At 42.7% G+C, this 12,948-nt stretch overlaps 1 protein-coding gene across 24 annotated transcripts in view; it reads right to left on the reverse strand.

The window, feature by feature from the left end:
* ADRA1B (adrenoceptor alpha 1B) overlaps positions 1-12,948 on the reverse strand; it is a 633,734-nt gene that overhangs the window by 350,038 nt on the left and 270,748 nt on the right. For 23 of the 24 annotated variants that reach the window (XM_049708459.1, XM_049708460.1, XM_049708476.1 and 20 more), the window contains one exon: positions 8,769-8,955. The exons of the other annotated variant lie outside the window; for it this stretch is intronic. The gene's annotated coding sequence lies outside the window, so the exon portion shown is untranslated. The remainder of the gene's footprint in view (positions 1-8,768; positions 8,956-12,948) is intronic. 24 annotated transcript variants of the gene reach the window in all.

Genomic DNA, 12,948 nt, shown 5'->3' on the forward strand with positions numbered 1-12,948 from the left:
TTCAAAAATATATAACATGGGGGAATGCAACTGATATAGTGCTAAGAGAAAAAGGAAAGAACCTTATATATGTAGAACCTTATTGTGTATATATGTATATATAAATGATTAGAAAAAAGACTGGAAGAAAACAAAAATAATAGTCTTTTTTTATTTTGCGGTACGCGGGCCTCTCCCGCTGTGGAGCACAGGCTCCAGACGCACATGCTCAGCGGCCATGGCTCACGGGCCCAGCCGCTCCGCAGCATGTGGGATCTTCCCGGACCGGGGCACAAACCCGTGTTCCCTGCATCGGCAGGTGGACTCTCAACCACTGCACCACCAGGGAAGCCCAAAAAATAATAGTCTTGAATTGGTTGTATCCCATACAAATGTTATGACATCTTCATTTAAGATATTTTCTTTCTATTATCTTTTTATATCCTCCAAATTTCTACCATGTTCGAATATTATTTTCTTAAGATATTATTATTCAAGGCAAGGCAGTAAGACAAGAGACAGAATGAGAGAGGATGGGAGGCAGAATATTTTAGACAAACTGCAAGAACAGAAACCTAATTAAAACTGACTTAAGTAAAGAAAATTAAATATATTGGGTTACCACTAGGAATCCAGGAACCCTGGGTTCAGGATCCAAGGACTCCAGCAATGTCCTAGGGACCCATGTCTCCCTCCTCCTCCCCCTTCCCCTCTCTCCCTCTCCTTCTCCTGTCCCCCGCTTCCTGTTCTGTCAATAGTGCTAGAGGCCACAGAGTGAAATGGTTGAGAGCACAGGCTCAGGAGCCAGGCTGCCTAGGTTCAAATTGTGCCTTCCCCACTTAAGAGCTTTTTTTAACCGAGAGTTATTTAACCCCTAAATGTCACAGTTTTCTCATCTGTGAAATAGGGATAATAATAGCAATAATAATGATAATAATGATCATTAAGTATAAAGTCTATGAAGACTGAATGAGTTAACATACATAAAGCACTTAGATTAGTTCTTGGCATATGCATGGCACTCAATAAATGTTATCCATCACCACCACTGCCACCACCATCATCACTTGCCTTTGTTGACTACATTTTGCAGATAAAATCTCATCAATGGCAAAATGGCTACCAGCAGCCATACACCTACATCCTCTGAGCGTAGCATCCTCAAAGGAAAGAGGATTTCTCTTTGTCTGTGTTCGATTGTCAATCTCAGGAGACTCTAAATGGCCTGGCTTGGTTCTATGCCCAGAAATGAGCCTGTCACTGTGGCCCAGGAGGTCAGGGACATGTGGGTGGGTCCAGTCTGGGTCACAGGTGTTTTCTATGGTGGGGCTGGGACACTGTAATTGACAGCCACACCAGGCCCTCAGAGAATGAAAGAGTTCCTCCAGAGAAAAAAGAAGACTGTGAATAGGCAATCAAAAAATTATTGCTATCAAAGAGGGACTTTCTTGAATTGAGTATTCTAAACTTCTTGCCAATCAATCACAAAAACCAGTGATTGAATCCTCAGATAATGGCCTCAAATTGGATTCCATAGGCGCATAATTTGCAGCAGAAAAGTGGGCTCTATCCCAGGTGGATTATAAAATGCAGGCTGGGGTGGAATGAACAACTATGTGAAATACTACCCATCCCATCCTATGGGCACGTGACACCTAGATGCCAGAAAAGGATACCTTATCAGAGTTAAGGTGTTACAGGTTGGAGTGAGGGAGACCAGTTAGGAGCCATAGCTGTCATCCAGACAAGAGATTTTGGTGTCCTGAACCAAAGAAGTGGACAGATATGAGAAGATAGGGAGTAAGCTCAACAGCACTTAGGAGTAGGCTATGAGGAGAGAGAGAGGAGTCCAGATGGTGCCCATGGTTTCCTCTCTGGTCAAGTGGGTGAATGAGTATCATTTAATGAGATGGAAATACCTGGGGAAGAACAGGTTGGGGACAGTGGGAGATGGAGGAGTGATAAAGACACCAAGGCCATTCACTACCAAGTGGTATCACATGTCCCTTTCCCGGCAGACTGTGTTGGCAGCACCACTCAAAAAATGTTAAATGAACCCTGGCAATTTCTACATGTTGACATGGAAGACTGAAGACCAGCGTTTCATAAGCAAAACACCGTCGCTCTGGCTATAAGACCACCAAGTACTTCTTAAAGTTCATTTGCATGGTGGTGAGTCAGTAACAAAGGCCCTGGGCCTCACAATACATTTGCAACATTTCCAAACTCAGGAGAAAATCTGCAGGGTTTCAGTGATAAACATGATCAGCTCAAACAACCAATTTGTCATGAAGTAATCTGTGTAAATTACCATAGCGAGAATATTTTCTATCATCTGCATGGTTTCATGCAAAGCATTTTCTTCTATTATTTAATCCCTTGGGCTTCAGGGAACTGTTTTACAGTGATCTAATACAGCAGAAGCTGGGTTTATTTACAGGGTTTGTTAGAAATGATTCCACCTTCTCGCTCCTTGGCTTTGAGGCTAAAATAATGGATGCACAGAGCAAGTCTGGAGATTCTTGACAAGACTGGAGGACAAGGAAGTCAACATATAGCACAGACATCATTCACATTCTCAAGGCCTTTTAAGATTCATGTGCTAATTTTAAAGATGGGCATTAAAAAAGAAAGGCATGAAAACATATTCTACATTGGTGGGTCTTAACTCTTTGGGGTCTCAGGCACCTTTGAAAATCTTCGAAAACTATGGAACCTATGGCCAGAAGAATCTACATGCACGTGCACATATGTCATATACAACACAGCAAGGACTCATGGAATGCTTTAAGCCCATCTGTGGACTCTAGGTTAAGGATACCTACTATGTCCATAAGGACACCTACTATTGTCTATGAATTTTCATGGCCTCTCCTCTTCATTGTTCTCCATTTTAATTTTCAGTATGAGAACAATGAACAGATGAACAGCATGGTGTGTGTACGTAACACACACTTCTTGATTGCCCAAAGATTAGTATGTAGCAGCCTAAATTACCAGAACACAACTGAGAACCCCAAAGGAAGCAAGATACAAAACTACAGGAAGACCATGCACTAAACCTGAAGAGTTACTCTGGTGCCTGCAGGAACCCATTAACTCTTTGTTTTTCACAAAATTCTAGTAAGATTAACTATCTGCTCTCCTAGCCACCAGCAAATCAAACAGTGGAAAATGGGCTGCTATAGACAGGCAGCCTCAAGAGCTCAACTTATTGAGAACCTGACAGCAAGGATAGAGGGGGAAAAAATTCTCAATGTGTTGCCAAGGGCCTACTATAAGCCTGCCTTTGAGTTAGGTGCTAGGGATAGAAAGATGAATAATTTCCGGTTGATTTAGAAATTGGGGATTGGTGAGAAACAAATAATCAAAATGCAACATGGTAAATGTTTCAGTAAAAATATGTACAAACTGCTACGTTGAGAACAAAAGAAGAAATACCAGGCTTTGCCTTTTGAGCCTAGGAAGAGAGTAAAGGGAATAAAAGAGTTGAATCTACAAGGATGAGTCAGAATTGACCAGGTAGTTACAGGGATGAATGAATTTCAGACCAAGACATGTAGTGCAGTTTGGACAGATATATATGAGCACGTATGGATAGGCAGGTGAATATGGGCAGAGGTGGCTGAGCAGGTGTGAGGGGCAGATGGGCACAGGTGAGTACAGACGTGAAGTGTGGATGGGCAGGAATGAATTAGGATCAGGAATGGAGGAAGCCATGCTGACAAGATCAGTGTAATTCTATAGCAGTCCTTGAACACTATACCAGGGGATTTGGATTTTTTCCCAATAGGCAATGAGGAGCCGATACAAGGGTTTTCTCACAGGGTAGGAGCTTGAAGGAATCAGATTTACGAAAGATAACTCCAGCAGCAATTTGGAGGATGAACTAGAGCTGGTGTTGACTGGACTGGCAAAGCAAGCAGTTAGGAAACTATTATAATGGCCTGACTGCAACCACCAAGGCAGTGGTTCCTGCCTTCAGGCAGTGGACCTGAACCAAGGCAAAGATAAATAGGAGTGTATGTGCACGTGGGTATGCATATGTGCAAGAAGAAGAGAAAAGGAAAGAGAAGGAGAGATATTATGTGTGTGTGTGTGTGTTGTATATATGTGTGTTGGCTGAAATATTTTTATGAACTAAGATCTTCAGGCCTTGGTGAGGTATTGAGAAAGAGGAAGGAAGAGGAAGAAACTCAGTAATTTCATTGTATGTATAAGCACAATATTTATATCTTATCCCAACCTCACATATTGAGATCCTTGTCGGTTTAGAAGATATGGTTATTTGAGTAACACAATCTCAAGTTTGCCTTTGAAATATCCATGAAAACAGTGGTTACCAAATGCCAGACAATGGGTTTTCCATATTAGAATCCCCTGGGGTCTTCATTAAAAACAGATTCCTGGGAACTTACCACAGATCTAACAAATCACTCTGGGTGGGAGCCCAGGGAATTCATATTTTTAACTATCAGGTCAAATGACTGCTGGGAAGCTGTGATTGGGAACAACCACTTTTAACAACTCAACTATCAGTCAACTTGAAGAAGGATGTACAAATGCTCAGAGGAGTAAATCTCTCATGCAACATTCAAGAATGCATACACTACCAATATTTTCATTATACAAAGAGACAAAAGGCCCTCCATTTGATACCACTTTTGGGGGGGGGCTCATCTCAAAGTAACTGCATATGCTTTAGAATAGCTTATTGCATTTCTTTCAGCATATTCCTTAATTTAGTCTCTTCAGTAGTTTACCCTCAGCCTAATGTTTTGATAGATATCAATGAGTAACAGGCCAAGCTGAAGCTAAGCAGTCTGCAGAAAATATTCAGATGTAAGTCCTATTTCTTTTTCTCTTTACCTCCCACCCTAGGTGAACTCATCCAGTCCTGTTGCTTAAATAGCATCTATATGCCGATGACTCACAAATTTTTACCTCCATCCTGAATCTCTCATCTATACTTTAGGGTCATATATCCAACTGTCTCCTTGTCATCTCTAGTTGGAGTCTCATACGAATCTCGATTTTAAGAAAGCTGAAAAGTACTGAACTCTTAAATCACTCCACCTAACCTTTTCTTCCCCATCTCCAATCTTCTCAACCTCAGCAAATGGTACCACCATTTACCCAGTGGCTCTAGCCAAAATCCTCAGGGAGATCATTCTTGATCCCTCCCTCTTCCTAACCACCCCCTTCCACGTCAATTTCTAAATCTTGTGAATTTTACCTCCCAAATGTATTCCAAATCTGCCCATGACTCTTCACCTCTACTTCTATGACCTTGATCTGAGCCACCACCATCTTTTGCTTTAGCTAACAGAAGCTGGGACCATTTCTCTTCCAAGCCACTCTGACCACTGCGGCCAGAGGGCTCTTTAAAAATTACAGCACCTCATGGCCCTGCTTACAACCCCCGAGCGGTGTTCCAGTGCACTCAGAATCACATCTAAACCCCTTTTCAGGGTTTCCTTTCTCTTCCATCTCATCCAGGCCCTGTGTCCTTCCATCACTACCCTCCAATCAAATGGACCTTCCTCTAGGTCCTTGAACACACCCAACTGCTCCCCATTGCAGAGCCATCACTCCTGCTCCTCCCAAAGTATGCAACTCCTAACCAGGCTAAATTTTCGTCTTCCAGTCTGAGCTAAATCTCTGTCCCAAGAGGTTTGCCCTCTTCATCTAGGCTAAGATTCAGCACACCTTTTCTGTAGGGAGCCAGATAGGAAATATCTTAAGCCACACAGGCCATGTGGTCTCTATCATGACTACTCAACTATTTTTGTAGCAAATCATCCATAGGCAATATGCAAATGATATGCCTGACTATGTTTCAATAAAACTTTATTTACAAAAAAAGGGAACAGGCAGATTTGGCCTCTAGGCTGTGGTTTGCTAATTCCTGACCTAAACCAAAGTATTACTCTTCTGCTATTCTTTCTCAGAGCTTCTCATAAGTCCTAAACATGTGCCCACTGCCTGTGTCTCCCACTAGTCTCTTAGCTCCATGAGGACAGAAAGCTCAGGCTCTTATGTATTCCCCATCAAATATATAGTTCCTGGTAGAGCGCTTGCCGCAGTGTGGCCTCAGTAAACACTGGTCGGATAAAGGAAGAAAAGGACAGTTGAGGAAGGAAGGGAGAATTTCTCTTTGAAGCCCAAGTACTTTTTGTAAAAAGGCAGCAGCCATGTCTGGCCTGTACTTTTTAACTCCTTTCTCAACAGAGTTCCTGGGTGAATCACTTATTCATTTATTGCTTTGTTCATTCCATCATTTCTTCAGCAATGCAGTATTTACTAACATCTAAGATGGCAGGCTGAGGGCTCTTCCCAGATCTCTGCTCCCAGAAGCCTTCTTTCTGGTTTTCTGCTGGGAGGCCAGTGCAAGATTCAAGCTTTGTGAAGTGAGATTGAGAGGCCAAAGCAATTAGTAGAAAAGGCCAGCAGGGTCGCCTCTCAACCAGAAGGGAGCCCTGCCCTCTCTGCCCTGACTCATTACCCTAAAACAGCCCTCCCCACAACTCTTCACTGTTTCTCCACTTTGGCAGATGAAAAGCGAATAATTGTGTACCCTGAAAGTTTAGCACCAACACTGCTTTGAAAGAGACGCCACGTGAGGGTTCCATGTCCCACTCCTCCCTCCCTCCCCCCGCAATCCCTACGCCCTTCCCCATCTTCCCCATCCTCCTCCAGGCTGACTGGAATGCCAGCAAGGAAGCTGAGAGATGGGCAGTCATTAAAGATCATCAACTATAGAGCTCTTCACCAGGCAGGATTATGTTTAATAGACAGCAAGAGTATTCCTGCTGGCTCCTGTTAAGTTTCATCAAAAGTGTGCCTAATTAAATTCTTCAATTAATTATGCTCTTCTGCATTACAAATTTTGATCAAATTGATTTAATTTGGTGCAGGGAGAGATGTTCCTTCACATGCAAAGTGAACCCATCTGAGGTTAGGTTCTGTGTCCAGAAGCCTCTTGGGATCCCTCTAATCTGGATTGCCTTTACCCTCCTGCATCCTGGGAATTGGTGAATCGCAGGCGGCTCAGGGAATTGGCAATTGTTGCTCTGCCCACATCTGCAAGAGCTGTCCTGAAGCCACAAAGAAGCTGACAGCTGTCTTCCCCCACCCCCTCCCCCCTCTCAGCCTCCCTTTCCTCCTCTGCTTTAAGAAACACCCCCATCTTGGGAAAAATCGCACCCAATCTGTCAGTGAAATATGCTGTGGGACTGAAGTTCTGGCAATCTGTTTCCACTCTGGAGACAAATCTCAGCTTGTTAGTGGCCTTACAGAGAACTTTAGAGCGTCCTTAGTTCACAGAGCCCCAAAGCAAACAGTGCCCCCATCACCCAGGCCAAGGCATTCTCCCCCTCCTTCCACTTACGGTCAAAAGTCCTGCCAAGACTCAACTTCCCAACCCTTCTTTCTCCTTTCCAGGGTCCTTCACTCCATCCTATAAGGCCCTGAGACCTGACATCCCCCAGGCAACCCCCTCCACCATATAGCCACTCGGCAGCCAGACCTTCCTGATGGTCTCACCCTCATCAAAACATCCCTATGTGAGGCCCCACTCACTCCCTAGGGCTTCTCCTATTAATTGACTAGCCAATCTGATGATCAAATTTCTTCCCAAACAACAAAAGCAATAACAACAAAAATTTTTTTTTAAAAAAATGCTCCTTACTGCATAAGCCAAAGTGCGAGCTCCCTTCCATGTGGGTGTGCCCGGGGTTAATTTGTCCTATGTAAAGCCACAGACTAAACGCTCCCTGTCATCCTACAGAGTCAGTTTTACTCAGAAATAATTTAAACTCTTATTTGTATACTGCAGAATAAACTAGAAAATTCACACGATGTATTAAGACAGAAGAGGAGACTTGAAAGGTAAGCCTTTTGGGGGCTGCAGCCCCAGGCCCCTTAGGTCTCAGTCAATTACCTCCATCTTGGGCAAAGAAGCATAGCATACATGGTCCTGGTGATGCCTTTCTCACCATGGTTAATGCGCGCCCCCTCACTAGGACCTCTGACACCAGAAGACTCTTACTTAAAGTGTGTCCATCCCCCCGGGAAGAATGCCTAAATCTACTTCTGCCTCGTCCTCTCCCTTCAACTCGATTCGGAAATTGTCAGCTGCTTGATTGGACATTTTCATTTGCATGGTCTGCCACAGCCTTGAAATGAACTTGCCTACAATTCTAAACCTACCATTTCCTGCCAGTACCATCAAACCTGCTCTCCCTTGTCATTCCCCAGTTTCTCCTAATGGGGCCCCAATTTTCCCAGGCACTGGGTGGGGGGAAACATAGCAGACATCCTCAACATCATCCATCAAATAAGTAAATAAATAAATAGGAGTTGCTTTTAGTGTTGTTATTTCAAAACCATCGCATGACGAATCCTTACTTGTTCTTTAATGGGTAAATAGATTAGATCTTAGCGTTGTTGTTTTTTTTTAAACAAATATGCTTTTGGTTCGTGATTATTTTTGAGCATGCACTCCATAATAGTTTAGAACTACATGTTTCAACCCAACTTAATAATCCTCTATCCCCTAAGCAAGGCCATTGCCAAGTCCTGTCAGCACACAGTAGGGCTCAACAAATGCTAGGTGTTAATAGAAATAATAATAAATAAAAATATATCATAACATGGTAAAAGATGTCAGTGGATGGTATGCAGTTAGCTGCCAAGCGAGCAAGGAGAGAAGGCTAGGAAAGCAGAGAGAGAGCTGATAGGTCAGGAGAGAGTGGTCCCTCCCACCCCGACCATGTGGTGAGACGTACCATCCAGGGAAATTTAGGAAGGTAGCCAGGAGACTTTGAGGCCTGCTTGTGAGACAGACAAACCAGCTTCCCCAGAGCTTGTGGTTTATGCTTCTTTAGCAAGATGATGCTGACTGGAGAGCAGAATCCAATGGAAGGAGGAGAGTCATGCTAGGGCAATGGCTGGTGTGGCACAAAGCCAGAAGGCCTGAAATGAAAAGTATAAAAGGCATTACAGAGGAGGCACTCAAGAATTTATGTAGTGAATTAATTATAACAATATCTTAATGGCTAAAACATTTATTGAGAGCTTGCTCTGGGCTGAGCAGCATTTAAGTGTTGTACAGGCATTACTTGTTTAATCCCTGCCATGGTCTGGAAAGGATCTTTTATTACGCTGATTTGATAGATGTGAAATGAACCTCAGAAAGGTTAAGTAATTTGTGCAAGGTTGCACAGCTAGAAAGTGGTGGAGTTAGGGTCTGAATCCAGAGCCTGAGTGTTTCATCCTCAAATTTTTCTTCCTCCTACTTAAATGTCTGCATTTTTATTTGAATTTCCTCTTTTTTCCTCTGACAATGTTACAACTCCACACTCAGTAAACTCTTTGAAGGCAGAGGTAGGGTCTCAGAGTTCTTCAAATTCTTCTCAATGCCTCACCCAATGCCTTCTATAGTAAATACTTAATAAATATGATTCATTTATTGATAGAAATATTTGTTAATGGCACAACGTTGAGAAAATCAGGCACTGTAACAAACAGGGGAAAACTTTCTAGAAAGGATCACTCAGTCTTATCTGGTGAAGCCTGTGTACTATCAACAGGCTGTATGCAACAGTCTCTCCTGGCCCACACAGCACTGCTGGTTCTGCTGCCTGGGACCCTCTTTTCTTACCTTCCCCCTTTTCCTGGTTTATTCCCTCCTGTACTATAGACCTCAGCATAGATGCCTCTTCCTCCAGGAAGACTTCCCCGATTCCCCCCAAATTTGGATTAGAAGCTCCCACAAAATCTTATACTTCTCCCATCACAACATTTATCCCACTGCATTACAATTATCTAGTTCACTCTTCAGTCTTTCCCAAGTAGATCATAAGCTTGTTGAAAATAGGGTTGTCCTCACTACCTAGCACATGGTATATATTTTTTAATATATATATATTCTATATACATACATACACTGAGTATACTATATACTTGTTGAATATATATTTATTGAAATAGTTGTAATGAGAGTTCTCTTATCTCACCCAAATCAAGGTCAATATGCCCCAAATCTTCAAGGCACAGTGGAGGAGCAGTGAACACAAATTTCCCTATTTCACAGTTTTGTCTAAGCCAGGACTCGCATTCTCTCAGGATATACCAAGGAGAAAAAGTGATGGAAAGAAGCTGGAAAGGTAGACAAGTTTACTGACCTCATCTACAAGACAGCCCCAGTTACCCGGGCTTTGTGATTTGGGGCAAGTTCCATACCCTCTCAAAGTTTAGGTGAGGAAGTGGTGAAGCACTCTGCCTCCCTCATGGGATTGTTGTAAAGATTCATTAAGACGTAAAACAGAACAGTGCCTGGCACACAGTATCTGCCCAGCAAGTGTCAGATGCTGTTATAATTTTATAGCATCAACTGGTATTTGAGTGTGAGATTTTCCATTTTTACTCATACGGAGTAACTCTGCCTGGACACTTTAATGTCATTGGTATATTATTATGTAATTAATATACACAAGTAATATTGCCCGTAATACATGCAATTAATTAAATGTTTGGAGATGAAGATGTCTTGGAAACAAAGTCAAATTGATTAAACCCAGCTGGTCTAACTGACCACAAGTGTGGTCTGACTGGCTACATGAAGCAGCCAGGCTTTGGCCAGACCAGAGGATTCATCAAAAGTCTCAGATCCCTGGCTCGGCAATAGTTCTCACTCCTCAGCACCTTTCCAATCCAGTTCACAAAGCTGAAAATTAAAACAAGTTAATATGAACCATAAAATTTTGATACCAACAAATGTTCTTAAATTTTACTCAGCCATAAAGCTATTTACGACAGGAGAGTAGAAAGTTTCCCTCTAATTTTTTAAGCTGTGAGCAGCAACATGAACAAACAATGCAGACTGTACATTCAAGAACAAAGTTTGGAACTGTGATCAAATACATCAACAACAAAAAGCAAATCTGACATATTTAATGATAAATCTTTTTATTGTGCTGTGCAGTAATTAGACAAAATGAGAAGTTCACGTAATGGCTGTAATTATTTAGTCATATTACTTTCATGCTGTCAAACCAAACTTTCATGGATTTTCTCTTTCTATTTTGTTAGTTATTCTGCATTTATAAAAAGCCCCTGTGTTGACTATTTTCTCTGATGCTACTTAAGATTTCAATGGACTCCTCATTGCACGAAGGCATAATTAGACATAAGCACACACCCACATGTTGCAAGATAGAGATCTAGGACCCGAGTCTCCATGTCCTGAGCTCCTGCATGCTTCTCTGGCTCAGGGCAATAGCTCCTGAGACCACCTATTTTCCAGCCTGTGAGGTCCAAACCTTCCCCTGTACCTCTCATTCTCTCCTGAGATAAGAGTTTCTGAATAAGAAGATTGCTATAGTCCCCTTTCCATAGAAGGATCATTAACCTCATTTGATGATGTTAGCTGCCCTAACAAATAGAACCCTAATTACAAATAGATCACAGCTTATTATGTTACATAACGGCTGTAACGTAATACTCGTGTATTTCTGCTCACTTAACAACCCAAGGCAGGTATCCCTGTTTGTCATGAGACTGTCTTCCACCCAGTGATTTGAGGACCCAGAACTCCTTCTATCTTGTGGCTTCACTGTTCCCTAAAGCTTTGTCTTCATTGTCTGCACTCATCTAGCAAAAGAGAAGAGCATGGATGAGATCTCGCTACTTCATAAAAACTTTGACCCTGACATTGCACCCATCACTGTCATCAGAACTTGGCCACATAATCACACACCCAATTTCAAGGGAGACTCCGAAATGAGATCAAGTTATTTGCTCAGGAAAAAGAAACAGGTTTTGATGTACAGCTTGCAATCTCCACCCTTCCTGAAATCAGTGTGGAAATGAGGAGGTAGAGTCAGCAAACCAGATGTAGAATTGGGGGGGTGGGGGGATGAAATGATATAGCAGGGAAAATAAAACAAGAAGCTATAAAGTTCATTACTGGAGAAACTGGGGAAATATGAATTTTTCCTGTACAATAGTATTATATTAATGCTAAATTTCCCAAGTGTGATAATTATGTTGTGGTTATGGAGGAGAATGACCTTACTCTTAGATGGTGGCTCCCAAAATACTCAGGGGTGAAGTACCACTGATGGCTTCAACTTACTCTCAAATGCTCCTCCAAGTGCACATACAGAAAGAGAGGGAGAGGGAGAGAAAGAAGGAGAGGGGGAGGGGGAGAGAGAAGGAGAGAGAAAGGGAGAGCTCAAATGTGCTTAAATGTTAACAATCTGTGATTCCTGATGAAGCCTATTCAAGGAGCAAAGGCCTGTAGGTATGACATAGGCCAGGAAGGACACAGTATGCTGAAGACAGGAAACCGGGCCAGGGTCGCTGGAGTATAAAATGCCCAGCAGTGAGGGCAGGAGATGAGCCCAGAGAAAGGTCAAGATCATGACAGGGTTTGCATAGTGTGAGGCTTGACTTTATCTTGCAGCCAATGAGGACACATTTAAGGGCAGGCAGGGATAGATCTGGTGGGTCTTTCAGGTAGAATGTGCTCAGGGAAGATTTAAGGGGAACAATTCTGGATGAAGTGATGCAGTTTCATTCACTTAACAATTTCAGGTGCCAGCCCTGTGCTAGAGGCTATAGATATGCAGTACCGGGATAGCCACTGGATATGCGGAAGAGCGAAATCAAGACGTGGTTCCTGCCTTCTTGGAGGTTAGGGTCTAGTGAGTGGAGACACACATAAAGTAATAATTGTAAGAACAAGTGTAAAATTACAGCTGTGACAAGAGTTAGGAAGGAGATGTTCGTGATGCCCTAGGAATCTGTGATGGCTGCACTTAGTTTGGTCAGGGAAAGCAGCATCTCCAAGAAACTGGTGTTTGAGATAAGACTCATAGAATGAAAAGGAGTTATTTAGGGAAAACTGTATCAGGCAGAGGAAATAGCATGAATAAAGGCTCTTTGGTTGGAAGGAGCATGGCA

This window comes from Orcinus orca, chromosome 3 (genome assembly GCF_937001465.1).
Source record: "Orcinus orca chromosome 3, mOrcOrc1.1, whole genome shotgun sequence".
NCBI classification, from domain to species: Eukaryota; Metazoa; Chordata; class Mammalia; order Artiodactyla; family Delphinidae; genus Orcinus; species Orcinus orca.